Source organism: Pleurodeles waltl, chromosome 12, assembly GCF_031143425.1.
Source record: "Pleurodeles waltl isolate 20211129_DDA chromosome 12, aPleWal1.hap1.20221129, whole genome shotgun sequence".
In the NCBI taxonomy this organism is placed as follows: Eukaryota; Metazoa; Chordata; class Amphibia; order Caudata; family Salamandridae; genus Pleurodeles; species Pleurodeles waltl.
Genome location: NC_090451.1, coordinates 117,380,782 through 117,405,443, shown reverse-complemented (window position 1 = coordinate 117,405,443; position 24,662 = coordinate 117,380,782). Strand labels below are relative to the sequence as shown.

Genomic DNA, 24,662 nt, shown 5'->3' with positions numbered 1-24,662 from the left:
CTCAATCTCACTGTGTGCTGTGATATCTTTGTAACATCGCTTGTTGCCGGAAAAAAAGGAAAGGAGGGATAGTATTTTTATTCTTTTACAACAAAACCCAAAATGCATCGGCTTGCTTGGTCATTAAGTTTACAAGGCCAGCTGCTTTTGAGATATTATAATTATAGTGGTTATTCGGCGTTGGAGGTAAGAGAGTTTTTTTTAGGTCTGGCCGTTCCTTCTGCTTCAAATTACTTGAGCTCATGTCAACAAAGTAACAACAAAACATAGCCAACGGTTCGTTGCTCAAGCCTTCCCTACTGCGCCTTCCCATGTCTCTCCTGCCGACCACAGTGCAGGAAATCTGAGTTTGCATTTGCGCGAAGAGACGTACAACACAAGAAGGCGCGCTTTTGTGCGCCGGGCACCACCCGGCCTGTGCATTCCTCACTGTCGTGACATCAGTTTACTCAGCAGAGCATGATGCTGCAATTGGTTAGTAGGGCAGGCCTGACCAGAATAGTATATTTGGGGTCATGTCTTTGATTGCATTTTTAAAACAGTAACAGAACTTAACTGCAATGTTTAAATAGGTCTAGACATATTTAAACAGTGTCAATTTAATAGAAGAATTGTGGACAATTCAGAGGGGAGGCACCAATGTTTTTTTTTCCCATTGGGTGGATGCGGCATTAAAGAGTTTGAAGACCACTGGTCTAAGTGGACACTAATACACCTGGATGCTCCTGAATTCCTCGCAACAGATGCCAGCAAACCTGGCTGGAGAGCTACTGTGTTGGACTGATCCTGTCTATTCAAGTGGTCTTTCCTAGAGAGTCAGAGGTCATGGAAATAGATGGAGTTGATGGTAATCTTCAGGGCTTTGAAGTTTTCCCATCATCATCTGTCTCAAAAAAATGTGCTAGTAAAGACAGAGAATAAGGTAGCTGTCTTTTACATTAACCAACAGTGAAGCATGCATTAAAAATCCCTCAATGCAATAGCAGAACAATTGGGTTATTGGGCAGAGATCAACCTGTTGCACACGTCGGCAGCACACATCAAGGGCACCGACAATGTGATGGCAGACAGCTGGAGGTTTCCAGATTTGCTGGAGTTGACGTTATCCAGGTCGTTGTTTTGAGAGATATGCCGAGAGTTTGTGAAACCCTTTCTGGATCTCTTTTCAAACAAGGACAATGCTCATCTTTGTCGATTCTGATCCAGGCTTCCGGAACAAGGAGCCTAGGTAGTGGACGTATTGGTGATAAAGTGGCTGAGAAGTCTCCTTTATACATTCCCCCACTTTTTATTGATCCAGATGGTTCTCTTCAAGTCTCAGCAGGGGCGAGGGAACTTTATTCTTGTGGGCCCTTATTGGCCAGAGATGTCATGGTTTCCTCTTCTGAACCCCTGGCTCTTCTACCTCCTTGGGTACTGCTCAAGTGTGTCTCTCTCAGAACGTCATCCCTGACCTTCTTGCTCCAACTCACTCTATCGCTTTGGAGGTTGAGAAGTCTGGACTGCTAGCAAAGGGTCTTTCCTCTTCCTTAGTGGAGTTAATTCAGCACTCCAGCAGGCCTTCTACTTCGAAGTCTTACTCAAAGAACTGGAAGTCTTTTGAGACGTGATGATCTGCTCATGATCTTTTGGCACCTACCTGTAGTTTGTCTGCTATTTTGCATTTTCTTCTGAATGGGTTTCACTTGAATCTCTTTCCACACTGAAAGCTCATTGCTTTGCGATAAAGGTTTTTAGGGACTTTTCTGTACCTTCGAAGATGTTACAATCTTTGGTGTCTAGACTGTTCTGATCTTTTGTCAATTGTAAGACCAGTTGAAAAATCCCTTTTCTCCAACTCAGAATCTTCCTACTCTTTTATAGGCTTTGCAATTTTATCTCTTTGAGGATCTGGATACTGTAGACATAAAGATTGTTTCCTATAAAGTTATTTTCCTATTTCCTATCACCTTGCTGAGAACAATTGGGGAGCTGGGAGCCTTAAAATGCTGTCCTCTCTTCATTTGATACTTTGGAAGATGGGGTAACTTTAAGGCCTAGCCTTACCTTTGCTGCAAAGGTTAAGTCTATTTTTGATAGATCTTAGGAAATAATTCTTCCTTCTTTCATTCCCTCTCCTTCCTCTCCGGAGGAATATTTTCTGAATACACTTGATGTTTAAAGAGCTCTTTTCATTTATGTCACCAGGCCTCTGCAGTTCAGGAAAACCGACTCCTTGTTTGTGACTTTTGGACAGCCTGGAAAAGACAAGAAGGTGACTTTTATGACTCTGAGTAGGTGGATTAAGTTGTAAATTTTTCTGGCTTTGCAAGGCTTTTTAGAATATCTTCCAGTTCAGGGATGGTCTACGTGAGGAATGGCCACCTCCTGGGTTGAATTCCAGTGAGTAACAATCTAGGAAATTCCTAGGGTGGCTACTTAGTCCTCAGAGCATACATTTGTCAAGCATTATGGCTTAATAATTTTTCGGTTTTGCATTTGAGTACCAATGTTTTGAACTCTGCATTACCCTTAGTCCATCTTGTCTTTGTCACAAACATTACATCCTGCCCACCTTCCCATCAGTCCTTTGGCAAGGGCTTGGCACCCAGGTTGGGTGCATGGGGCTAGCATTTAAGGATCCTCCTGTTCTTTCTTCCTGTTGGAAGGTCACATCACCTTACTTTGTAATGACTGTCACAAGGACGCAATGGACTAAGGCTAATGAAGATTACCAATAAGTAACCAACGCATCACCACTCTTTCTGAATGTGCGTGGCTCATTCCGCAGGACTAGTTCTTTGTATGATTCCTGGATTTTCAAAAGCCCTTTGATGGCAGCACCCCCACACTGAAAATTGTTTCAGCACCACTGTACAAGGGTCAGTTGTCATGCTCATCTGCGGCGTAAATTTGAATTGAAGTAGTCTAACTCCCCAGGCCTTGTCTTTTGCTCAATTTGCCTTTGTGAGTTTTCTCTCAATCACTGTCGACTTCCTTTGATCTTTCTTTCTTCTTTCACTTCACCTTCGCCTTCAGTGTATCTTTCGGCCCTCTTAAGAGGCACACCCCCTTGTAGCCACTTCTATACTTCTGTCACCTAATTATTTTCCTATCCTTTCCCCTGTAACGTTGCTGATCCTAGCTATAGCATCACTATCCAGAATCTGTTCACCTGAGTTATGTTCCTCTTATCCCCACGCATCTAATAATCAGCTCTTGGTCTCCCTCCACCTCTCACGAGACATAGTCTGAGGCAGTGTCTCCATCTTGGAGAGACAATCCCTTCCACTTGTGTTGTTCTACTGGTGCTGCCGGCTTGAGCTTTGGTCAGCAGTGGCAAAAGAAGGACTAATGGAAAGTGAACGTATACTGGAGCAACAGAGTGGATGGATTTATAAGAGCTTGATTAAATGAGAAAAAAAGAGTTTAGTTGAGAGAAAAAATGCAACCTGGCCCGTACGGGGATCGAACCCACGACCTAGGCGTTATTAGCACCACACTCTAACCAACTGAGCTAACCAGCCATGAATACTAAAGATATCCTTTTTCCATGTAATGCAGATAGATAGAAGAGTTGGTCTCACTATCGCAATTCCTTCATACTTTTCTCCTTCCGCCCCCTGTCTGGATTACAATAACAAGAGCTGTGGAGTGCTGCACGCCCGCCTCAGTGCCTCTTCTTTCACTCAATCTCACTGTGTGCTGTGATATCTTTGTAACATCGCTTGTTGCCGGAAAAAAAGGAAAGGAGGAATAGTATTTTTATTCTTTTACAACAAAACCCAAAATGCATCGGCTTGCTTGGTCATTAAGTTTACAAGGCCAGCTGCTTTTGAGATATTATAATTATAGTGGTTATTCGGCGTTGGAGGTAAGAGAGTTTTTTTTAGGTCTGGCCGTTCCTTCTGCTTCAAATTACTTGAGCTCATGTCAACAAAGTAACAACAAAACATAGCCAACGGTTCCTTGCTCAAGCCTTCCCTACTGCGCCTTCCCATGTCTCTCCTGCCGACCACAGTGCAGGAAATCTGAGTTTGCATTTGCGCGAAGAGACGTACAACACAAGAAGGTGCGCTTTTGTGCGCCGGGCACCACCCGGCCTGTGCATTCCTCACTGTCGTGAGATCAGTTTACTCAGCAGAGCATGACGCTGCAATTGGTTAGTAGGGCAGGCCTGACCAGAATAGTATATTTGGGGTCATGTATTTGATTGCATTTTTAAAACAGTAACAGAACTTAACTGCAATGTTTAAATAGGTCTAGACATATTTAAACAGTGTCAATTTAATAGAAGAATTGTGGACAATTCAGAGGGGAGGCACCAATGTTTTTTTTTCCCATTGGGTGGATGCGGCATTAAAGAGTTTGAAGACCACTGGTCTAAGTGGACACTAATACACCTGGATGCTCCTGAATTCCTCGCAACAGATGCCAGCAAACCTGGCTGGAGAGCTACTGTGTTGGACTGATCCTGTCGATTCAAGTGGTCTTTCCTAGAGAGTCAGAGGTCATGGAAATAGATGGAGTTGATGGTAATCTTCAGGGCTTTGAAGTTTTCCCATCATCATCTGTCTCAATACAATTTGCTAGTAAAGACAGAGAATAAGGTAGCTGTCTTTTACATTAACCAACAGTGAAGCATGCATTCAAAATCCCTCAATGCAATAGCAGAACAATTGGGTTATTGGGCAGAGATCAACCTGTTGCACACGTCGGCAGTACACATCAAGGGCACCGACAATGTGATGGCAGACAGCTGGAGGTTTCCAAATTTGCTGGAGTTGACGTTATCCAGGTCGTTGTTTTGAGAGATATGCCGAGAGTTTGTGAAACCCTTTCTGGATCTCTTTTCAAACAAGGACAATGCTCATCTTTGTCGATTCTGATCCAGGCTTCCGGAACAAGGAGCCTAGGTAGTGGACGTATTGGTGATAAAGTGGCTGAGAAGTCTCCTTTATACATTCCCCCACTTTTTATTGATCCAGATGGTTCTCTTCAAGTCTCAGCAGGGGCGAGGGAACTTTATTCTTGTGGGCCCTTATTGGCCAGAGATGTCATGGTTTCCTCTTCTGAACCCCTGGCTCTTCTACCTCCTTGGGAACTGCTCAAGTGTGTCTCTCTCAGAACGTCATCCCTGACCTTCTTGCTCCAACTCACTCTATCGCTTTGGAGGTTGAGAAGTCTGGACTGCTAGCAAAGGGTCTTTCCTCTTCCTTAGTGGAGTTAATTCAGCACTCAAGCAGGCCTTCTACTTCGAAGTCTTACTCAAAGAACTGGAAGTCTTTTGAGACGTGATGTTCTGCTCATGATCTTTTGGCACCTACCTGTAGTTTGTCTGCTATTTTGCATTTTCTTCTGAATGGGTTTCACTTGAATCTCTTTCCACTCTGAAAGCTCATTGCTTTGCGATAAAGGTTTTTAGGGACTTTTCTGTACCTTCGTCGATGTTACAATCTTTGGTGTCTAGACTGTTCTGATCTTTTGTCAATTGTAAGACCAGTTGAAAAATCCCTTTTCTCCAACTCAGAATCTTCCTACTCTTTTATAGGCTTTGCAATTTTATCTCTTTGAGGATCTGGATACTGTAGACATAAAGATTGTTTCCTATAAAGTTATTTTCCTATTTCCTATCACCTTGCTGAGAACAATTGGGGAGCTGGGAGCCTTAAAATGCTGTCCTCTCTTCATTTGATACTTTGGAAGATGGGGTAACTTTAAGGCCTAGCCTTACCTTTGCTGCAAAGGTTAAGTCTATTTTTGATAGATCTTAGGAAATAATTCTTCCTTCTTTCATTCCCTCTCCTTCCTCTCCGGAGGAACATTTGCTGAATACACTTGATGTTTAAAGAGCTCTTTTCATTCATGTCACCAGGCCTCTGCAGTTCAGGAAAACCGACTGCTTGTTTGTGACTTTTGGACAGCATGGAAAAGACAAGAAGGTGACTTTTATGACTCTGAGTAGGTGGATTAAGTTCTCAATTTTTCTGGCTTTGCAAGGCTTTTTAGAATATCTTCCAGTTCAGGGATGGTCTACGAGAGGAATGGCCACCTCCTGGGTTGAATTCTAGTGAGTAACAATCTAGGAAATTCCTAGGGTGGCTACTTGGTCCTCAGAGCATACATTTGTCAAGCATTATGGCTTAATAATTTTTCTGTTTTGCATTTGAGTACCAATGTTTTGAACTCTGCATTACCCTTAGTCCATCTTGTCTTTGTCACAAACATTACATCCTGCCCACCTTCCCATCAGTCCTTTGGCAAGGGCTTGGCACCCAGGTTGGGTGCATGGGGCTAGCATTTAAGGATCCTCCTGTTCTTTCTTCCTGTTGGAAGGTGACATCACCTTACTTTGTAATGACTGTCACAAGGACGCAATGGACTAAGGCTAATGAAGATTACCAATAAGTAACCAACGCATCACCACTCTTTCTGAATGTGCGTGGCTCATTCCGCAGGACTAGTTCTTTGTATGATTCCTGGATTTTCAGAAGCCCTTTGATGGCAGCACCCCCACACTGAAAATTGTTTCAGCACCACTGTACAAGGGTCAGTTGTCATGCTCATCTGCGGCGTAAATTTGCATTGAAGTAGTCTAACTCCCCAGGCCTTGTCTTTTGCTCAATTTGCCTTTGTGAGTTTTCTCTCAATCACTGTCGACTTCCTTTGATCTTTCTTTCTTCTTTCACTTCACCTTCGCCTTCAGTGTATCTTTCGGCCCTCTTAAGAGACACACCCCCTTGTAGCCACTTCTATACTTCTGTCACCTAATTATTTTCCTATCCTTTCCCCTGTAACGTTGCTGATCCTAGCTATAGCATCACTATCCAGAATCTGTTCACCTGAGTTATGTTCCTCTTATCCCCACGCATCTAATAATCAGCTCTTGGTCTCCCTCCACCTCTCACGAGACATAGTCTGAGGCAGTGTCTCCATCTTGGAGAGACAATCCCTTGCACTTGTGTTGTTCTACTGGCGCTGCCGGCTTGAGCTTTGGTCAGCAGTGGCAAAAGAAGGACTAATGGAAAGTGAACGTATACTGGAGCAACAGAGTGTATGGATTTATAAGAGCTTGATTAAATGATAAAAAAAGAGTTTAGTTGAGAGAAAAAATGCAACCTGGCCCGTACGGGGATCGAGCCCGCGACCTTGGCGTTATTAGCACCACGCTCTAACCAACTGAGCTAACCGGCCATGAGTATTTAAGATATCCTTTTTCCATGAAATGCAGATAGATAGAAGAGGTGGTCTCACTATCGCACTTCCTTCATACTTTTCTCCTTCCGCCCCCTGTCTGGATTACAATAACAAGAGCTGTGGAGTGCTGCACGCCAGCCTCAGTGCCTCTTCTTTCACTCAATCTCACTGTGTGCTGTGATATCTTTGTAACATCGCTTGTTGCCGGAAAAAAAGGAAAGGATGGATAGTATTTTTATTCTTTTACAACAAAACCCAAAATGCATCGGCTTGCTTGGTCATTAAGTTTACAAGGCCAGCTGCTTTTGAGATATTATAATTATAGTGGTTATTCGGCGTTGGAGGTAAGAGAGTTTTTTTTAGGTCTGGCCGTTCCTTCTGCTTCAAATTACTTGAGCTCATGTCAACAAAGTAACAACAAAACATAGCCAACGGTTCGTTGCTCAAGCCTTCCCTACTGCGCCTTCCCATGTCTCTCCTGCCGACCACAGTGCAGGAAATCTGAGTTTGCATTTGCGCGAAGAGACGTACAACACAAGAAGGCGCGCTTTCGTGCGCCGGGCACCACCCGGCCTGTGCATTCCTCACTGTCGTGAGATCAGTTTACTCAGCAGAGCATGACGCTGCAATTGGTTAGTAGGGCAGGCCTGACCAGAATAGTATATTTGGGGTCATGTATTTGATTGCATTTTTAAAACAGTAACAGAACTTAACTGCAATGTTTAAATAGGTCTAGACATATTTAAACATTGTCAATTTAATAGAAGAATTGTGGACAATTCCGAGGGGAGGCACCAATGTTTTTTTCCCCATTGGGTGGATGCGGCATTAAAGAGTTTGAAGACCACTGGTCTAAGTGGACACTAATACACCTGGATGCTCCTGAATTCCTCGCAACAGATGCCAGCAAACCTGGCTGGAGAGCTACTGTGTTGGACTGATCCTGTCGATTCAAGTGGTCTTTCCTAGAGAGTCGGAGGTCATGGAAATAGATGGAGTTGATGGTAATCTTCAGGGCTTTGAAGTTTTCCCATCATCATCTGTCTCAAAAAAATGTGCTAGTAAAGACAGAGAATTAGGTAGCTGTCTTTTACATTAACCAACAGTGAAGCATGCATTCAAAATCCCTCAATGCAATAGCAGAACAATTGGGTTATTGGGCAGAGATCAACCTGTTGCACACGTCGGCAGAACACATCAAGGGCACCGACAATGTGATGGCAGACAGCTGGAGGTTTCCAAATTTGCTGGAGTTGACGTTATCCAGGTCGTTGTTTTGAGAGATATGCCGAGAGTTTGTGAAACCCTTTCTGGATCTCTTTTCAAACAAGGACAATGCTCATCTTTGTCGATTCTGATCCAGGCTTCCGGAACAAGGAGCCTAGGTAGTGGACGTATTGGTGATAAAGTGGCTGAGAAGTCTCCTTTATACATTCCCCCACTTTTTATTGATCCAGATGGTTCTCTTCAAGTCTCAGCAGGGGGGAGGGAACTTTATTCTTGTGGGCCCTTATTGGCCAGAGATGTCATGGTTTCCTCTTCTGAACCCCTGGCTCTTCTACCTCCTTGAGTACTGCTCAAGTGTGTCTCTGTCAGAACGTCGTCCCTGACCTTCTTGCTCCAACTCACTCTATCGCTTTGGAGGTTGAGAAGTCTGGACTGCTAGCAAAGGGTCTTTCCTCTTCCTTAGTGGAGTTAATTCAGCACTCCAGCAGGCCTTGTACTTCGAAGTCTTACTCAAAGAACTGGAAGTCTTTTGAGACGTGATGTTCTGCTCATGATCTTTTGGCACCTACCTGTAGTTTGTCTGCTATTTTGCATTTTCTTCTGAATGGGTTTCACTTGAATCTCTTTCCACTCTGAAAGCTCATTGCTTTGCGATAAAGGTTTTTAGGGACTTTTCTGTACCTTCGTCGATGTTACAATCTTTGGTGTCTAGACTGTTCTGATCTTTTGTCAATTGTAAGACCAGTTGAAAAATCCCTTTTCTCCAACTCAGAATCTTCCTACTCTTTTATAGGCTTTGCAATTTTATCCCTTTGAGGATCTGGATACTGTAGACATAAAGATTGTTTCCTATAAAGTTATTTTCCTATTTCCTATCACCTTGCTGAGAACAATTGGGGAGCTGGGAGCCTTAAAATGCTGTCCTCTCTTCATTTGATACTTTGGAAGATGGGGTAACTTTAAGGCCTAGCCTTACCTTTGCTGCAAAGGTTAAGTCTATTTTTGATAGATCTTAGGAAATAATTCTTCCTTCTTTCATTCCCTCTCCTTCCTCTCCGGAGGAACATTTGCTGAATACACTTGATGTTTAAAGAGCTCTTTTCATTCATGTCACCAGGCCTCTGCAGTTCAGGAAAACCGACTGCTTGTTTGTGACTTTTGGACAGCCTGGAAAAGACAAGAAGGTGACTTTTATGACTCTGAGTAGGTGGATTAAGTTCTCAATTTTTCTGGCTTTGCAAGGCTTTTTAGAATATCTTCCAGTTCAGGGATGGTCTACGAGAGGAATGGCCACCTCCTGGGTTGAATTCTAGTGAGTAACAATCTAGGAAATTCCTAGGGTGGCTACTTGGTCCTCAGAGCATACATTTGTCAAGCATTATGGCTTAATAATTTTTCTGTTTTGCATTTGAGTACCAATGTTTTGAACTCTGCATTACCCTTAGTCCATCTTGTCTTTGTCACAAACATTACATCCTGCCCACCTTCCCATCAGTCCTTTGGCAAGGGCTTGGCACCCAGGTTGGGTGCATGGGGCTAGCATTTAAGGATCCTCCTGTTCTTTCTTCCTGTTGGAAGGTGACATCACCTTACTTTGTAATGACTGTCACAAGGACGCAATGGACTAAGGCTAATGAAGATTACCAATAAGTAACCAACGCATCACCACTCTTTCTGAATGTGCGTGGCTCATTCCGCAGGACTAGTTCTTTGTATGATTCCTGGATTTTCAGAAGCCCTTTGATGGCAGCACCCCCACACTGAAAATTGTTTCAGCACCACTGTACAAGGGTCAGTTGTCATGCTCATCTGCGGCGTAAATTTGCATTGAAGTAGTCTAACTCCCCAGGCCTTGTCTTTTGCTCAATTTGCCTTTGTGAGTTTTCTCTCAATCACTGTCGACTTCCTTTGATCTTTCTTTCTTCTTTCACTTCACCTTCGCCTTCAGTGTATCTTTCGGCCCTCTTAAGAGACACACCCCCTTGTAGCCACTTCTATACTTCTGTCACCTAATTATTTTCCTATCCTTTCCCCTGTAACGTTGCTGATCCTAGCTATAGCATCACTATCCAGAATCTGTTCACCTGAGTTATGTTCCTCTTATCCCCACGCATCTAATAATCAGCTCTTGGTCTCCCTCCACCTCTCACGAGACATAGTCTGAGGCAGTGTCTCCATCTTGGAGAGACAATCCCTTGCACTTGTGTTGTTCTACTGGCGCTGCCGGCTTGAGCTTTGGTCAGCAGTGGCAAAAGAAGGACTAATGGAAAGTGAACGTATACTGGAGCCACAGAGTGTATGGATTTATAAGAGCTTGATTAAATGATAAAAAAAGAGTTTAGTTGAGAGAAAAAATGCAACCTGGCCCGTACGGGGATCGAGCCCGCGACCTTGGCGTTATTAGCACCACGCTCTAACCAACTGAGCTAACCGGCCATGAGTATTTAAGATATCCTTTTTCCATGAAATGCAGATAGATAGAAGAGGTGGTCTCACTATCGCACTTCCTTCATACTTTTCTCCTTCCGCCCCCTGTCTGGATTACAATAACAAGAGCTGTGGAGTGCTGCACGCCAGCCTCAGTGCCTCTTCTTTCACTCAATCTCACTGTGTGCTGTGATATCTTTGTAACATCGCTTGTTGCCGGAAAAAAAGGAAAGGATGGATAGTATTTTTATTCTTTTACAACAAAACCCAAAATGCATCGGCTTGCTTGGTCATTAAGTTTACAATGCCAGCTGCTTTTGAGATATTATAATTATAGTGGTTATTCGGCGTTGGAGGTAAGAGAGTTTTTTTTAGGTCTGGCCGTTCCTTCTGCTTCAAATTACTTGAGCTCATGTCAACAAAGTAACAACAAAACATAGCCAACGGTTCGTTGCTCAAGCCTTCCCTACTGCGCCTTCCCATGTCTCTCCTGCCGACCACAGTGCAGGAAATCTGAGTTTGCATTTGCGCGAAGAGACGTACAACACAAGAAGGCGCGCTTTCGTGCGCCGGGCACCACCCGGCCTGTGCATTCCTCACTGTCGTGAGATCAGTTTACTCAGCAGAGCATGACGCTGCAATTGGTTAGTAGGGCAGGCCTGACCAGAATAGTATATTTGGGGTCATGTATTTGATTGCATTTTTAAAACAGTAACAGAACTTAACTGCAATGTTTAAATAGGTCTAGACATATTTAAACATTGTCAATTTAATAGAAGAATTGTGGACAATTCAGAGGGGAGGCACCAATGTTTTTTTCCCCATTGGGTGGATGCGGCATTAAAGAGTTTGAAGACCACTGGTCTAAGTGGACACTAATACACCTGGATGCTCCTGAATTCCTCGCAACAGATGCCAGCAAACCTGGCTGGAGAGCTACTGTGTTGGACTGATCCTGTCGATTCAAGTGGTCTTTCCTAGAGAGTCGGAGGTCATGGAAATAGATGGAGTTGATGGTAATCTTCAGGGCTTTGAAGTTTTCCCATCATCATCTGTCTCAAAAAAATGTGCTAGTAAAGACAGAGAATAAGGTAGCTGTCTTTTACATTAACCAACAGTGAAGCACGCATTCAAAATCCCTCAATGCAATAGCAGAACAATTGGGTTATTGGGCAGAGATCAACCTGTTGCACACGTCGGCAGAACACATCAAGGGCACCGACAATGTGATGGCAGACAGCTGGAGGTTTCCAAATTTGCTGGAGTTGACGTTATCCAGGTCGTTGTTTTGAGAGATATGCCGAGAGTTTGTGAAACCCTTTCTGGATCTCTTTTCAAACAAGGACAATGCTCATCTTTGTCGATTCTGATCCAGGCTTCCGGAACAAGGAGCCTAGGTAGTGGACGTATTGGTGATAAAGTGGCTGAGAAGTCTCCTTTATACATTCCCCCACTTTTTATTGATCCAGATGGTTCTCTTCAAGTCTCAGCAGGGGCGAGTGAACTTTATTCTTGTGGGCCCTTATTGGCCAGAAATGTCATGGTTTCCTCTTCTGAACCCTGGCTCTTCTACCTCATTGGGTACTGCTCAAGTGTGTCTCTCTCAGAACGTCGTCCCTGACCTTCTTGCTCCAACTCACTCTATCGCTTTGGAGGTTGAGAAGTCTGGACTGCTAGCATAGGGTCTTTCCTCTTCCTTAGTGGAGTTAATTCAGCACTCCAGCAGGCCTTCTACCTCGAAGTCTTACTCAAAGAACTGGAAGTCTTTTGAGACGTGATGTTCTGCTCATGATCTTTTGGCACCTACCTGTAGTTTGTCTGCTATTTTGCATTTTCTTCTGAATGGGTTTCACTTGAATCTCTTTCCACTCTGAAAGCTCATTGCTTTGCGATAAAGGTTTTTAGGGACTTTTCTGTACCTTCGAAGATGTTACAATCTTTGGTATCTAGACTGTTCTAATCTTTTGTCAATTGTAAGACCAGTTGAAAAATCCCTTTTCTCCAACTCAGAATCTTCCTACTCTTTTATAGGCTTTACAATTTTATCTCTCTGAGGATCTGGATACTGTAGACATAAAGATTGTTTCCTATAAAGTTATTTTCCTATTTCCTATCACCTTGCTGAGAACAATTGGGGAGCTGGGAGCCTTAAAATGCTGTCCTCTCTTCATTTGATACTTTGGAAGATGGGGTAACTTTAAGGCCTAGCCTTACCTTTGCTGCAAAGGTTAAGTCTATTTTTGATAGATCTTAGGAAATAATTCTTCCTTCTTTCATTCCCTCTCCTTCCTCTCCGGAGGAACATTTTCTGAATACACTTGATGTTTAAAGAGCTCTTTTCATTTATGTCACCAGGCCTCTGCAGTTCAGGAAAACCGACTCCTTGTTTGTGACTTTTGGACAGCCTGGAAAAGACAAGAAGGTGACTTTTATGACTCTGAGTAGGTGGATTAAGTTGTCAATTTTTCTGGCTTTGCAAGGCTTTTTAGAATATCTTCCAGTTCAGGGATGGTCTACGAGAGGAATGGCCACCTCCTGGGTTGAATTCCAGTGAGTAACAATCTAGGAAATTCCTAGGGTGGCTACTTTGTCCTCAGATCATTCATTTGTGAACCATTAGGGCTTAATAATTTTTCTGTTTTGCATTAGAGTACCAATGTTTTGAACTCTGCATTACCCTTAGTCCATCTTGTCTTTGTCACAAACATTACATCCTGCCCACCTTCCCATCAGTCCTTTGGCAAGGGCTTGGCACCCAGGTTGGGTGCATGGGGCTAGCATTTAAGGATCCTCCTGTTCTTTCTTCCTGTTGGAAGGTGACATCACCTTACTTTGTAATGACTGTCACAAGGACGCAATGGACTAAGGCTAATGAAGATTACCAATAAGTAACCAACGCATCACCATTCTTTCTGAATGTGCGTGGCTCATTCCGCAGGACTTGTTCTTTGTATGATTCCTGGATTTTCAGAAGCCCTTTGATGGCAGCACCCCCACACTGAAAATTGTTTCAGCACCACTGTACAAGGGTCAGTTGTCATGCTCATCTGCGGCGTAAATTTGCATTGAAGTAGTCTAACTCCGCAGGCCTTGTCTTTTGCTCAATTTGCCTTTGTGAGTTTTCTCTCAATCACTGTCGACTTCCTTTGATCTTTCTTTCTTCTTTTACTTCACCTTCGCCTTCAGTGTATCTTTCGGCCCTCTTAAGAGACACACCCCCTTTTAGCCACTTCTATACTTCTGTCACCTAATTATTTTCCTATCCTTTCCCCTGTAACGTTGCCGATCCTAGCTATAGCATCACTATCCAGAATCTGCTCACATGAGTTATGTTCCTCTTATCCCCACGCATCTAATAATCAGCTCTTGGTCTCCCTCCACCTCTCACGAGACATAGTCTGAGGCAGTGTCTCCATCTTGGAGAGACAATCCCTTGCAGTTGTGTTGTTCTACTGGCGCTGCCGGCTTGAGCTTTGGTCAGCAGTGGCAAAAGAAGGACTAATGGAAAGTGAACGTATACTGGAGCAACAGAGTGTATGGATTTATAAGAGCTTGATTAAATGATTAAAAAAGAGTTTAGTTGAGAGAAAAATGCAACCTGGCCCGTACGGGGATCAAACCCACGACCTTGGCGTTATTAGCACCACACTCTAACCAACTGAGCTAACCGGCCATGAGCATTAAAGATATCCTTTTTCCTTGTAATGCAGATAGATAGAAGAGTTGGTCTCACTATCGCACTTCCTTCATACTTTTCTCCTTCCGCCACCTGTCTGGATTACAAAAACAAGAGCTGTGGAGTGCTGCACGCCAGCCTCAGTGCCTCTTGTTTCACTCAATCTCACTGTGTGCTGTGATATCTTTGTAACATGGCTTGTTGCCGGAAAAAAAGGAAAGGAGGGATAGTATTTTTATTCTTTTACAACAAAACTCAAAATGCATCGGCTTGCTTGCTCATTAAGTTTACAAGGCCAGCTGCTTTTGAGATATTATAATTATAGTGGTTATTCGGCGTTGGAGGTAAGAGAGTTTTTTTTAGGTCTGGCCGTTCCTTCTGCTTCAAATTACTTGAGCTCATGTCAACAAAGTAACAACAAAACATAGCCAACGGTTCGTTGCTCAAGCCTTCCCTACTGCGCCTTCCCATGTCTCTCCTGCCGACCACAGTGCAGGAAATCTGAGTTTGCATTTGCGCGAAGAGACGTACAACACAAGAAGGCGCGCTTTCGTGCACCGGGCACCACCCGGCCTGTGCATTCCTCACTGTCGTGAGATCAGTTTACTCAGCAGAGCATGACGCTGCAATTGGTTAGTAGGGCAGGCCTGACCAGAATAGTATATTTGGGGTCATGTATTTGATTGCATTTTTAAAACAGTAACAGAACTTAACTGCAATGTTTAAATAGGTCTAGACATATTTAAACATTGTCAATTTAATAGAAGAATTGTGGACAATTCCGAGGGGAGGCACCAATGTTTTTTTCCCCATTGGGTGGATGCGGCATTAAAGAGTTTGAAGACCACTGGTCTAAGTGGACACTAATACACCTGGATGCTCCTGAATTCCTCGCAACAGATGCCAGCAAACCTGGCTGGAGAGCTACTGTGTTGGACTGATCCTGTCGATTCAAGTGGTCTTTCCTAGAGAGTCGGAGGTCATGGAAATAGATGGAGTTGATGGTAATCTTCAGGGCTTTGAAGTTTTCCCATCATCATCTGTCTCAAAAAAATGTGCTAGTAAAGACAGAGAATAAGGAAGCTGTCTTTTACATTAACCAACAGTGAAGCACGCATTCAAAATCCCTCAATGCAATAGCAGAACAATTGGGTTATTGGGCAGAGATCAACCTGTTGCACACGTCGGCAGAACACATCAAGGGCACCGACAATGTGATGGCAGACAGCTGGAGGTTTCCAAATTTGCTGGAGTTGACGTTATCCAGGTCGTTGTTTTGAGAGATATGCCGAGAGTTTGTGAAACCCTTTCTGGATCTCTTTTCAAACAAGGACAATGCTCATCTTTGTCGATTCTGATCCAGGCTTCCGGAACAAGGAGCCTAGGTAGTGGACGTATTGGTGATAAAGTGGCTGAGAAGTCTCCTTTATACATTCCCCCACTTTTTATTGATCCAGATGGTTCTCTTCAAGTCTCAGCAGGGGCGAGTGAACTTTATTCTTGTGGGCCCTTATTGGCCAGAAATGTCATGGTTTCCTCTTCTGAACCCTGGCTCTTCTACCTCATTGGGTACTGCTCAAGTGTGTCTCTCTCAGAACGTCGTCCCTGACCTTCTTGCTCCAACTCACTCTATCGCTTTGGAGGTTGAGAAGTCTGGACTGCCAGCAAAGGGTCTTTCCTCTTCCTTAGTGGAGTTAATTCAGCACTCCAGCAGGCCTTCTACTTCGAAGTCTTACTCAAAGAACTGGAAGTCTTTTGAGACGTGATGTTCTGCTCATGATCTTTTGGCACCTACCTGTAGTTTGTCTGCTATTTTGCATTTTCTTCTGAATGGGTTTCACTTGAATCTCGTTCCACTCTGAAAGCTCATTGCTTTGCGATAAAAGTTTTTAGGGACTTTTCTGTACCTTCGAAGATATTACAATCTTTGGTGTCTAGACTGTTCTGATCTTTTGTCAATTGTAAGACCAGTTGAAAAATCCCTTTTCTCCAACTCAGAATCTTCCTACTCTTTTATAGGCTTTGCAATTTTATCTCTTTGAGGATCCGGATACTGTAGACATAAAGATTGTTTCCTATAAAGTTATTTTCCTATTTCCTATCACCTTGCTGAGAACAATTGGGGAGCTGGGAGCCTTAAAATGCTGTCCTGTCTTCATTTGATACTTTGGAAGATGGGGTAACTTTAAGGCCTAGCCTTACCTTTGCTGCAAAGGTTAAGTCTATTTTTGATAGATCTTAGGAAATAATTCTTCCTTCTTTCATTCCCTCTCCTTCCTCTCCGGAGGAACATTTGCTGAATACACTTGATGTTTAAAGAGCTCTTTTCATTCATGTCACCAGGCCTCTGCAGTTCAGGAAAACCAACTCCTTGTTTGATGACTTTTGGACAGCCTGGAAAAGACAAGAAGGTGACTTTTATGACTCTGAGTAGGTGGATTAAGTTGTCAATTTTTCTGGCTTTGCAAGGCTTTTTAGAATATCTTCCAGTTCAGGGATGGTCTACGAGAGGAATGGCCACCTCCTGGGTTGAATTCCAGTGAGTAACAATCTAGGAAATTCCTAGGGTGGCTACTTGGTCCTCAGATCATACATTTGTCAAGCATTAGGGCTTAATAATTTTTCTGTTTTGCATTTGAGTACCAATGTTTTGAACTCTGCATTACCCTTAGTCCATCTTGTCTTTGTCACAAACATTACATCCTGCCCACCTTCCCATCAGTCCTTTGGCAAGGGCTTGGCACCCAGGTTGGGTGCATGGGGCTAGCATTTAAGGATCCTCCTGTTCTTTCTTCCTGTTGGAAGGTGACATCACCTTACTTTGTAATGACTGTCACAAGGACGCAATGGACTAAGGCTAATGAAGATTACCAATAAGTAACCAACGCATCACCATTCTATCTGAATGTGCGTGGCTCATTCCGCAGGACTTGTTCTTTGTATGATTCCTGGATTTTCAGAAGCCCTTTGATGGCAGCACCCCCACACTGAAAATTGTTTCAGCACCACTGTACAAGGGTCAGTTGTCATGCTCATCTGCGGCGTAAATTTGCATTGAAGTAGTCTAACTCCCCAGGCCTTGTCTTTTGCTCAATTTGCCTTTGTGAGTTTTCTCTCAATCACTGTCGACTTCCTTTGATCTTTCTTTCTTCTTTTACTTCACCTTCGCCTTCAGTGTATCTTTCGGCCCTCTTAAGAGACACACCCCCTTGTAGCCACTTCTATACTTCTGTCACCTAATTATTTTCCTATCCTTTCCCCTGTAACGTTGCCGATCCTAGCTATAGCATCACTATCCAGAATCTGTTCACCTGAGTTATGTTCCTCTTATCCCCACGCATCTAATAATCAGCTCTTGGTCTCCCTCCACCTCTCACGAGACATAGTCTGACGCAGTGTCTCCATCTTGGAGAGACAATCCCTTGCACTTGTGTTGTTCTACTGGCGCTGCCTGCTTGAGCTTTGGTCAGCAGTGGCAAAAGAAGGACTAATGGAAAGTGAACGTATACTGGAGCAACAGAGTGTATGGATTTATAAGAGCTTGATTAAATGATAAAAAAAGAGTTTACTTGAGAGAAAAAATGCAACCTGGCCTGTACGGTCATCGAACCCGCGACCTTGGCGTTATTATCACCACGCTCTAACCAACTCAGCTAACCGACCATGAGTACTACAGATATCCTTTTTCCATGAAATGCAGATAGATAGAAGAGTTGGTCTTACTATCGCAATTCCTTCATACTTTTCTCCTTCCGCCCCCTGTCTGGATTACAATAACAAGAGCTGTGGAGTGCTGCACGCCAGCCTCAGTGCCTCCTCTTTCACTCAATCTCACTGTGTGCTGTGATATCTTTGTAACATCGCTTGTTGCCGGAAAAAAAGGAAAGGATGGATAGTATTTTTATTCTTTTACAACAAAACCCAAAGTGCATCGGCTTGCTTGCTCATTAAGTTTACAAGGCCTGCTGCTTTTGAGATATTATAATTATAGTAGTTATTCGGCGTTGGAGGTAAGAGAGTTTTTTTTAGGTCTGGCCGTTGCTTCTGCTTCAAATTACTTGAGCTCTTGTCAACAAAGTAACAACAAAACATAGCCAACGGTTCGTTGCTCAAGCCTTTCCTACTGCGCCTTCCCATGTCTCTCCTGCCGACCACAGTGCAGGAAATCTGAGTTTGCATTTGAGCGAAGAGACGTACAACACAAGAAGGCGCGCTTTCGTGCGCCGGGCACCACCCGGCCTGTGCATTCCTCACTGTCGTGAGATCAGTTTACTCAGCAGAGCATGACGCTGCAATTGGTTAGTAGGGCAGGCCTGACCAGAATAGTATATTTGGGGTCATGTATTTGATTGCATTTTTAAAACAGTAACAGAACTTAACTGCAATGTTTAAATAGGTCTAGACATATTTAAACAGTGTCAATTTAATAGAAGAATTGTGGACAATTCAGAGGGGAGGCACCAATGTTTTTTTTCCCATTGGGTGGATGCGGCATTAAAGAGTTTGAAGACCACTGGTCTAAGTGGAAACTAATACACCTGGATGCTCCTGAATTCTTCGCAACAGATGCCAGCAAACCTGGCTGGAGAGCTACTGTGTTGGACTGATCCTGTCGATTCAAGTGGTCTTTCCTAGAGAGTCGGAGGTCATGGAAATAGATGGAGTTGATGGTAATCTTCAGGGCTTTGAAGTTTTCCCATCATCATCTGTCTCAAAAAAATGTGCTAGTAAAGACAGAGAATAAGGTAGCTGTCTTTTACATTAACCATCAGTGAAGCATGCATTCAAAATCCCTCAATGCAATAGCAGAACAATTGGGTTATTGGGCAGAGATCAACCTGTTGCACACGTCGGCAGTACACATCAAGGGCACCGACAATGTGATGGCAGACAGCTGGAGGTTTCCAAATTTGCTGGAGTTGACATTATCCAGGTCGTTGTTTTGAGAGATATGCCGAGAGTTTGTGAAACCCTTTCTGGATCTCTTTTCAAACAAGGACAATGCTCATCTTTGTCGATTCTGATCCAGGCTTCCGGAACAAGGAGCCTAGGTAGTGGACGTATTGGTGATAAAGTGGCTGAGAAGTCTCCTTTATACATTCCCCCACTTTTTATTGATCCAGATGGTTCTCTTCAAGTCTCAGCAGGGGTGAGGGAACTTTATTCTTGTGGGCCCTTATTGGCCAGAGATGTCATGGTTTCCTCTTCTGAACCCTGGCTCTTCTACCTCATTGGGTACTGCTCAAGTGTGTCTCTCTCAGAACGTCGTCCCTGACCTTCTTGCTCCAACTCACTCTATCGCTTTGGAGGTTGAGAAGTCTGGACTGCTAGCATAGGGTCTTTCCTCTTCCTTAGTGGAGTTAATTCAGCACTCCAGCAGGCCTTCTACTTCGAAGTCTTACTCAAAGAACTGGAAGTCTTTTGAGACGTGATGTTCTGCTCATGATCTTTTGGCACCTACCTGTAGTTTGTCTGCTATTTTGCATTTTCTTCTGAATGGGTTTCACTTGAATCTCTTTCCACTCTGAAAGCTCATTGCTTTGCGATAAAGGTTTTTAGGGACTTTTCTGTACCTTCGAAGATGTTACAATCTTTGGTGTCTAGACTGTTCTAATCTTTTGTCAATTGTAAGACCAGTTGAAAAATCCCTTTTCTCCAACTCAGAATCTTCCTACTCTTTTATAGGCTTTACAATTTTATCTCTCTGAGGATCTGGATACTGTAGACATAAAGATTGTTTCCTATAAAGTTATTTTCCTATTTCCTATCACCTTGCTGAGAACAATTGGGGAGCTGGGAGCCTTAAAATGCTGTCCTCTCTTCATTTGATACTTTGGAAGATGGGGTAACTTTAAGGCCTAGCCTTACCTTTGCTGCAAAGGTTAAGTCTATTTTTGATAGATCTTAGGAAATAATTCTTCCTTCTTTCATTCCCTCTCCTTCCTCTCCGGAGGAACATTTTCTGAATACACTTGATGTTTAAAGAGCTCTTTTCATTTATGTCACCAGGCCTCTGCAGTTCAGGAAAACCGACTCCTTGTTTGTGACTTTTGGACAGCCTGGAAAAGACAAGAAGGTGACTTTTATGACTCTGAGTAGGTGGATTAAGTTGTCAATTTTTCTGGCTTTGCAAGGCTTTTTAGAATATCTTCCAGTTCAGGGATGGTCTACGAGAGGAATGGCCACCTCCTGGGTTGAATTCCAGTGAGTAACAATCTAGGAAATTCCTAGGGTGGCTACTTTGTCCTCAGATCATTCATTTGTGAACCATTAGGGCTTAATAATTTTTCTGTTTTGCATTAGAGTACCAATGTTTTGAACTCTGCATTACCCTTAGTCCATCTTGTCTTTGTCACAAACATTACATCCTGCCCACCTTCCCATCAGTCCTTTGGCAAGGGCTTGGCACCCAGGTTGGGTGCATGGGGCTAGCATTTAAGGATCCTCCTGTTCTTTCTTCCTGTTGGAAGGTGACATCACCTTACTTTGTAATGACTGTCACAAGGACGCAATGGACTAAGGCTAATGAAGATTACCAATAAGTAACCAACGCATCACCATTCTTTCTGAATGTGCGTGGCTCATTCCGCAGGACTTGTTCTTTGTATGATTCCTGGATTTTCAGAAGCCCTTTGATGGCAGCACCCCCACACTGAAAATTGTTTCAGCACCACTGTACAAGGGTCAGTTGTCATGCTCATCTGCGGCGTAAATTTGCATTGAAGTAGTCTAACTCCGCAGGCCTTGTCTTTTGCTCAATTTGCCTTTGTGAGTTTTCTCTCAATCACTGTCGACTTCCTTTGATCTTTCTTTCTTCTTTTACTTCACCTTCGCCTTCAGTGTATCTTTCGGCCCTCTTAAGAGACACACCCCCTTTTAGCCACTTCTATACTTCTGTCACCTAATTATTTTCCTATCCTTTCCCCTGTAACGTTGCCGATCCTAGCTATAGCATCACTATCCAGAATCTGCTCACATGAGTTATGTTCCTCTTATCCCCACGCATCTAATAATCAGCTCTTGGTCTCCCTCCACCTCTCACGAGACATAGTCTGAGGCAGTGTCTCCATCTTGGAGAGACAATCCCTTGCAGTTGTGTTGTTCTACTGGCGCTGCCGGCTTGAGCTTTGGTCAGCAGTGGCAAAAGAAGGACTAATGGAAAGTGAACGTATACTGGAGCAACAGAGTGTATGGATTTATAAGAGCTTGATTAAATGATTAAAAAAGAGTTTAGTTGAGAGAAAAATGCAACCTGGCCCGTACGGGGATCAAACCCACGACCTTGGCGTTATTAGCACCACACTCTAACCAACTGAGCTAACCGGCCATGAGCATTAAAGATATCCTTTTTCCTTGTAATGCAGATAGATAGAAGAGTTGGTCTCACTATCGCACTTCCTTCATACTTTTCTCCTTCCGCCACCTGTCTGGATTACAAAAACAAGAGCTGTGGAGTGCTGCACGCCAGCCTCAGTGCCTCTTGTTTCACTCAATCTCACTGTGTGCTGTGATATCTTTGTAACATGGCTTGTTGCCGGAAAAAAAGGAAAGGAGGGATAGTATTTTTATTCTTTTACAACAAAACTCAAAATGCATCGGCTTGCTTGCTCATTAAGTTTACAAGGCCAGCTGCTTTTGAGATATTATAATTATAGTGGTTATTCGGCGTTGGAGGTAAGAGAGTTTTTTTTAGGTCTGGCCGTTCCTTCTGCTTCAAATTACTTGAGCTCATGTCAACAAAGTAACAACAAAACATAGCCAACGGTTCGTTGCTCAAGCCTTCCCTACTGCGCCTTCCCATGTCTCTCCTGCCGACCACAGTGCAGGAAATCTGAGTTTGCATTTGCGCGAAGAGACGTACAACACAAGAAGGCGCGCTTTCGTGCACCGGGCACCACCCGGCCTGTGCATTCCTCACTGTCGTGAGATCAGTTTACTCAGCAGAGCATGACGCTGCAATTGGTTAGTAGGGCAGGCCTGACCAGAATAGTATATTTGGGGTCATGTATTTGATTGCATTTTTAAAACAGTAACAGAACTTAACTGCAATGTTTAAATAGGTCTAGACATATTTAAACATTGTCAATTTAATAGAAGAATTGTGGACAATTCCGAGGGGAGGCACCAATGTTTTTTTCCCCATTGGGTGGATGCGGCATTAAAGAGTTTGAAGACCACTGGTCTAAGTGGACACTAATACACCTGGATGCTCCTGAATTCCTCGCAACAGATGCCAGCAAACCTGGCTGGAGAGCTACTGTGTTGGACTGATCCTGTCGATTCAAGTGGTCTTTCCTAGAGAGTCGGAGGTCATGGAAATAGATGGAGTTGATGGTAATCTTCAGGGCTTTGAAGTTTTCCCATCATCATCTGTCTCAAAAAAATGTGCTAGTAAAGACAGAGAATAAGGAAGCTGTCTTTTACATTAACCAACAGTGAAGCACGCATTCAAAATCCCTCAATGCAATAGCAGAACAATTGGGTTATTGGGCAGAGATCAACCTGTTGCACACGTCGGCAGAACACATCAAGGGGACCGACAATGTGATGGCAGACAGCTGGAGGTTTCCAAATTTGCTGGAGTTGACGTTATCCAGGTCGTTGTTTTGAGAGATATGCCGAGAGTTTGTGAAACCCTTTCTGGATCTCTTTTCAAACAAGGACAATGCTCATCTTTGTCGATTCTGATCCAGGCTTCCGGAACAAGGAGCCTAGGTAGTGGACGTATTGGTGATAAAGTGGCTGAGAAGTCTCCTTTATACATTCCCCCACTTTTTATTGATCCAGATGGTTCTCTTCAAGTCTCAGCAGGGGCGAGTGAACTTTATTCTTGTGGGCCCTTATTGGCCAGAAATGTCATGGTTTCCTCTTCTGAACCCTGGCTCTTCTACCTCATTGGGTACTGCTCAAGTGTGTCTCTCTCAGAACGTCGTCCCTGACCTTCTTGCTCCAACTCACTCTATCGCTTTGGAGGTTGAGAAGTCTGGACTGCCAGCAAAGGGTCTTTCCTCTTCCTTAGTGGAGTTAATTCAGCACTCCAGCAGGCCTTCTACTTCGAAGTCTTACTCAAAGAACTGGAAGTCTTTTGAGACGTGATGTTCTGCTCATGATCTTTTGGCACCTACCTGTAGTTTGTCTGCTATTTTGCATTTTCTTCTGAATGGGTTTCACTTGAATCTCGTTCCACTCTGAAAGCTCATTGCTTTGCGATAAAAGTTTTTAGGGACTTTTCTGTACCTTCGAAGATATTACAATCTTTGGTGTCTAGACTGTTCTGATCTTTTGTCAATTGTAAGACCAGTTGAAAAATCCCTTTTCTCCAACTCAGAATCTTCCTACTCTTTTATAGGCTTTGCAATTTTATCTCTTTGAGGATCCGGATACTGTAGACATAAAGATTGTTTCCTATAAAGTTATTTTCCTATTTCCTATCACCTTGCTGAGAACAATTGGGGAGCTGGGAGCCTTAAAATGCTGTCCTGTCTTCATTTGATACTTTGGAAGATGGGGTAACTTTAAGGCCTAGCCTTACCTTTGCTGCAAAGGTTAAGTCTATTTTTGATAGATCTTAGGAAATAATTCTTCCTTCTTTCATTCCCTCTCCTTCCTCTCCGGAGGAACATTTGCTGAATACACTTGATGTTTAAAGAGCTCTTTTCATTCATGTCACCAGGCCTCTGCAGTTCAGGAAAACCAACTCCTTGTTTGATGACTTTTGGACAGCCTGGAAAAGACAAGAAGGTGACTTTTATGACTCTGAGTAGGTGGATTAAGTTGTCAATTTTTCTGGCTTTGCAAGGCTTTTTAGAATATCTTCCAGTTCAGGGATGGTCTACGAGAGGAATGGCCACCTCCTGGGTTGAATTCCAGTGAGTAACAATCTAGGAAATTCCTAGGGTGGCTACTTGGTCCTCAGATCATACATTTGTCAAGCATTAGGGCTTAATAATTTTTCTGTTTTGCATTTGAGTACCAATGTTTTGAACTCTGCATTACCCTTAGTCCATCTTGTCTTTGTCACAAACATTACATCCTGCCCACCTTCCCATCAGTCCTTTGGCAAGGGCTTGGCACCCAGGTTGGGTGCATGGGGCTAGCATTTAAGGATCCTCCTGTTCTTTCTTCCTGTTGGAAGGTGACATCACCTTACTTTGTA

The 24,662-nt window shown here is 43.5% G+C and overlaps 4 non-coding genes across 4 annotated transcripts; all 4 read right to left on the bottom strand.

Moving 5' to 3' along the window:
* Positions 1-7,099: 7,099 nt before the first annotated feature.
* TRNAI-AAU (transfer RNA isoleucine (anticodon AAU)) lies at positions 7,100-7,173 on the bottom strand. Its single transcript has one exon. It is a non-coding gene; the product is annotated as a tRNA-Ile (tRNA).
* A 3,592-nt stretch (positions 7,174-10,765) lies between these two features.
* On the bottom strand, positions 10,766-10,839 carry TRNAI-AAU (transfer RNA isoleucine (anticodon AAU)). Its single transcript has one exon. It is a non-coding gene; the product is annotated as a tRNA-Ile (tRNA).
* Positions 10,840-14,429: 3,590 nt separating this feature from the next.
* TRNAI-AAU (transfer RNA isoleucine (anticodon AAU)) lies at positions 14,430-14,503 on the bottom strand. The gene has a single exon. It is a non-coding gene; the product is annotated as a tRNA-Ile (tRNA).
* A 7,256-nt stretch (positions 14,504-21,759) lies between these two features.
* TRNAI-AAU (transfer RNA isoleucine (anticodon AAU)) lies at positions 21,760-21,833 on the bottom strand. The gene has a single exon. It is a non-coding gene; the product is annotated as a tRNA-Ile (tRNA).
* Between the last annotated feature and the right edge of the window lie 2,829 nt (positions 21,834-24,662).